The sequence below is a fragment of the Chiloscyllium plagiosum genome, chromosome 15, assembly GCF_004010195.1.
Source record: "Chiloscyllium plagiosum isolate BGI_BamShark_2017 chromosome 15, ASM401019v2, whole genome shotgun sequence".
Taxonomy (NCBI): Eukaryota; Metazoa; Chordata; class Chondrichthyes; order Orectolobiformes; family Hemiscylliidae; genus Chiloscyllium; species Chiloscyllium plagiosum.
Genome location: NC_057724.1, coordinates 72,729,695 through 72,735,402, shown reverse-complemented (window position 1 = coordinate 72,735,402; position 5,708 = coordinate 72,729,695).

Below are 5,708 nucleotides of genomic sequence, written 5' to 3'. Positions count from 1 at the left end.
TTGTACTCTATGCTACTTTCTCCCCACCCCCACCCCCCTCTCATTTATCTCTCCACTCTGCAGGCACCCTGCCTCCATTCCTGATGTTGGGCTTTTGCCCGAAACATCGATTTTCCTGCTCCTCGGATGCTGCCTGACCTGCTGTGCTTTTCCAGCACCACTCTAGTCGAGACATTAATCCAGAAACTCAGCTAATGTTCTGGTGTCCTGATTTGAAACCTGTCATGCCAGGTTCAATTTTAATTTTAATTCAATTTTTAAAATGTCTGGAAATAGCGAATCAGCTGATGACTATGAAACCATTGTCGATTGTCGCAAAATCCATTGGTTCATGAATGTCCTATCGGGAAGGAATCTGCCATCCCTCCCTGCTCGGGCCTACATGGACTCCAGACCCACAGCAATATCACTGACTCTGAACTGCCCTCTGGGCAATTAGGAATGGGCAGTAAATGCTGGGCCCAGCCAGTGATGTCCACATCCTGTGAATAAATAAAAAAAACATTGCGGGTCTACCCTCAGTATGTGGACTGCAGTGATTCAAGAAAGCAAGCCACCATCACCTTCTCAAAGGCAACTAGAAACGAGCAATAAATGCCAGCTCAGTTGGTAACGCTCAAAACCAGGAGTGAGTAAACAAAAAGCAAACCAACCTTTCTGAAGTGTGATGTCCAGACCGGGCACAATAATCCTGCTGTATTGCCATTGTTTTTTTTTAGAAACGACAATATGACATCTAACTGCATTTAAATAGCATATTTAATAGAATAAACTGCCTCAAAACATTTCACAGGAGCATCATCAAACAGCATTTAATACTGAGACAATATTCCAAAAGTGGCCTAACCGATGTCCTATATAGCCTCAACATGACCTCCCAACTCCTGTACTTAATACTCTGACCAATAAAGGAAAGCATACCAAATGCTTTCTTCACTATCCTATCTACCTGCGACTCCACTTCCAAGGAGCTATGAACCTGCACTCCAAGGTCTCTTTGTTCAGCAACATTCCCTCGGACCTTACCATTAAGTGTATAAGTCCTGCTAAAACTCACTTTCCCAAAATACAGCACCTCGCATTTATCTCAATTAAACTCCATCTGCCACTCCTCAGCCCATTGGCCCATCTGATCAAGATCCCGTTGTAATCTGAGGTAACCTTCTTCGCTGTTCACTGCACCTCCAATCTGTGCCATCTGCAAACAAACTAACTATACCTCCTATGTTCACATCCATATCATTCGTATGAATGATGAAAACTAGTGGTTCCAGCACCGATCCATGTGGCACTCCACTGGTCACAGGCCTCCAGTCTGAAAAGTAACCCTCCAACACCACCCTCTGTCTTCTACCTTCTAACCAGTTCTATATCCAAATGGCTAGTTCTCTCTGTATTTCAGGAAATCTAAGTTTGCGAATTAGCCTCCCAAGGGGAACCTTGTCGAACGCCTTACTGAAGTCCATATAGATCACGTCCACTGCTCTGCCCTCATCAATCCTCTTTGTTACTTCTTCAAAGATCTCAATCAAGTTTATGAGACATCATTTCCCACGTACATGATGACTATTCTTAATTAGCCCTTGCCTTTCTAAATACATGTAAGTCCTGTCCCTCAGGACTCCCTCCAACAACTTGCCCACCATCGATGTCAGACTCACAGGTCTATAGTTCCCTGACTTGTCCTTACCACCTTTTTCAATGGTGGTATCACATTAGCCAACTTCCAGTCTTCTGGCACCTCACTGGTGACTATCGATGATACAAATATTTCAGCAAGGGGCCCAGCAATCATTTTCCTAGCTTCCCATAGAGTACTGGGGTACACCTGATCAGGTCCTGGGGATTTAACCATTTTTGTGCATTTTAAGACATCCAGCACCTCCTCCTCTGTAATATGGACATTTTTGAAGATGGCACCATTATTTCCCTACATTCTATATCTTCCATGTAAACACTGATGCAAAATACTCGTTTACTATCTTCCCCTTCTCCTGCAGCTCCGCACATAGGCTGCCTTGCTGACCTTTGAGGGGCCCTATTCTCTCCCTAGTTACCCTTTTGTCCTTAATGTATTTGTAAAAGCCCTTTGGATTCTCCTGAACCCTATTTGCCAAAGCTGTCTCATGTCCCCTTTGTGCCCTCCTGATTTCTCTCTGAAGTACACTCCTATTGCCTTTATACTCTTCTAAGGATTCACTCGATTTCTCCTGTCTATACCTGACATATGCTTCCTTCTTTTTCGAAACCAAAACCTCAATTTCTCTCGTCATCCAGCATTCCTTACACGTACCAACCTTTCCTTTCACCCTAACAGGAATATACTGTCTCTGGACTTTTATTACGTCATTTCTGAAGGTTTCCCATTTTCCAGCCATCACTTTAACTGCGGACATCTGTCCCCAATTAGCTTTTGAAAGTTCTTGCCTAAAACAGTCAAAATTGGCCTGTCTCCAATTTGGAACTTCAACTTTTAGATGTGGTCTATCCTTTTCTATCACTCTTTGAAAATTAATAGAATTATGGTCACTGGGCCCAAAGTGCTCCCTCACTGACATTTCAGTCACCTGCCCTGCCTTATTTACCAAGTGTAGGTCAAGTTTGCACATTCTCCAGTTGGTACATCCACATCTGAATCAGAATTTGTTTTTGTACACATTTAACAAATTCCTCTCCATCTAAATCCTTCCCACTACGGCTGTCCCAGTCTATGTTTGGAAAGTTAATGTCCCCTACCTTAATTATCCCCACCTCATGGTTGTTAAACATAACTGCAATCTTGTTACAAATTTGCTTCTCAATTTCTCGCCGACTATTAGGGGGTCTACAATACAATCCAAATAAGATATTCATTCCACTCTTATTTCCCAGTCCCACCCAAAATAATTTGCCTGCATGCATTCCCAGGAATATCCTCCCTAAGTATAGCTGTAATGCTATCCCTTAACAAAAACACCAGTCCCCTCCTCTCTTGCCTCCCTTCCTATAGCATTTGTATCCTGGAACATTAAGCAGCCAGTCCTGCCCAACCCTGAGCCACATTTCTGCAATTGCTATGATATTCCAGTCCTGTGCTCCAAACCATACCCTGAGTTCATCTGCCTTCTCTATTAGGCCTCTGGCATTGAAATAAATGCAGTTTAATTTATCAGTCCGACCTTGTTCTCTGCTTTATCGTTGCCTGCCCTAACTGTTTGATTTGTCCGTTTTCCCAACTGTACCAGTCTCAGCTTGATCTCTTTCCTCACTATCTCCCATCCTCCCACCTTACTAGATTAAACCCTCCCAAGCAGCTCGAACAAATCTCCCGGCCAATTCAGGTGCAATCCATCCTTCTTGTACAGGTCACTTCGACATCACAAGACATTCTAATGATCCAAAAATGTGAACCCTTCTCCCATGCACCAGCTCCTCAGCCATGCATTCATCTGCTCTATCCTCCTATTCCTGCCCTCACTAGCTCATAGCACTGGGAGTAATCCAGATATTACTACGCTTGAGGACCTCCTTTTTAAATTCCTGCCTAACTTTCTATATTGTCCCTTCAGAATCTCATCTTTTCCATTCCTATGTCGTTAATTCCAATATATACCATGACCTCCTACTGGTCCCTCTCCCCCGTGAGAACATTCTGCACACTCTTTGAGACATCCTTGATCCTGGCACCAGGGAGGCAACACACTATTCTGATTTTTCGCTGCTGGCCACAAAAATGTTTGTCTGTGTCTCAGACTAGAGAGTCCCATATCACAATCGATCGCTTGGAACCAAACGTACCCTCATTGCATGAGAGCCTGTTTTGAAATCAGAAAATTAGTTGTTCATGCTTCATTTTCCTGAAAGTCTATCACCCCCTACATTTTACAAAACAGCATACTTGTATGAAATGGGGATAGCCACAGGAGGCTCCTGCACTACCTGCCTATCTCTCCTATCTTTCCTGGAGTTTACCCATTTATCTGACTGTATCTGCAGCTTTTTTCCCTTCATTTAACTGCCATCCATCACACCCCAATGAATTCCTCATTGCCTCTAACTGTCACTCTAACAGATCCATTTGATCTAATACGATTCGCAACCAAAAACACTTCCTGCACATATAGTCCTCAGTGGCATTTAAACTCTCCCTTAACTCCCACATCTGACAGGAAGCGCATATCACTCTACTAAAGGCCATCTTTCCACCTTCACAATCTACAGATCCAGAAAATAGCACCGTCTTGATTGCTCTTGATGGACAACTTGTGTGTCTTGCTGCTGGTTGCTGTTCATTAACATCAATCATCATTGTTCATGGTTTTGCAAACCCACCCCACCTACCGTTTTTCTGTGCATTATTAGCATGCTGTGCTTTGGTCCACATTCTCTTCTTCTCCTCCACAATGTACAACCATGATCACTGGGTCACAGAGTCATAGAGGTGTACAGCATGGAAACAGACCCTTCGGTCCAACCTGTCCATGCCGACCAGATATCCCAACCCAATCTAGTCCCACCTGCCAGCACCTGGCCCATATCCCTCCAAACCCTTCCTATTCATATATCCCATCCTTGTAAATCTTTTCTGAACCCTTTCAAGTTTCACAACATGTTTCCGATAGGAAGGAGACCAGAATTGCACGCAATATTCCAACAGTGGCCTATCCAATGTCCTGTACAGCTGCAACATGACCTCCCAACTCCTGTACTCAATACTCTGACCAATAAAGGAAAGCACACCAAATGCCTTCTTCACATCTTATCTACCCGCGATTCCACTTTCAAGGAGCTATGAACCTGCATTCCAAGGTCTCTTTGTTCAGCAACACTCCCTAGGACCTTACCATTAAGTGTATAAGTCCTGCTAAGATTTGCTTTCCCAAAATGCAGCACCTTGCATTTATCTGAATTAAACTCCATCTACCACTTCTCAGCCCATTGGCCCATCTGGTCCAGATCCTGTTGTAATCTGATGTAACCCTCTTCGCTGTCCACTACACCTCCAATTTTGGTGTCATCTGCAAACTTACTAACTGTATCTCTTATGCTCGCATCCAAATCATTTATGTAAATGACAAAAAGTAGAGGACCCAGCACCGATCTTGTGGCACTTCACTGGTCACAGGCCTCCAGTCTGAAAAACAACCCTCCACCATCACCCTCTGTCTTTTACTTTTAAGCCAGTTCTGTATCCAAATGGCTAGTTCTCCCTGTATTCCATGAGATCTAACCTTGCTAATAAGTCTCCCATCGGGAACCTTGTCAAACGTCCATATAGATCACATCTACTGCTCTGCCCTCATCAATCTTCCTTGTTACTTCTTCAAAAAGCATCAACCCAGTTTGTGAGACATGATTTCCCACGCACAAAGCCATGTTGACTATCCCTAATCAGTCCTTGCCTTTCCAAATACATGTACATCCTGTCCCTCAGGATTCCCTCCAACAACTTGCCCACCGCCGAGGTCAGGCTCACCGGTCTATAGTCCCCTGGCTTATCTTTATCATCCTTCTTAAACACTGGCACCATGTTTGCCAACCTCGTGTCTTCTGGCACCTGACCTGGGACTATCGATGATACAAATATCTCAGCAAAAGGCCCAGCAATCACTTCTCTAGCTTCCCACAGAGTCCTCGGGTACACCTGATTAGGTCTTGGGGATTTATCCACCTTTAACTGTTTCAAGACATCCAGCAATTCCTCCTCTGTAATATGGACATTTTTCAAG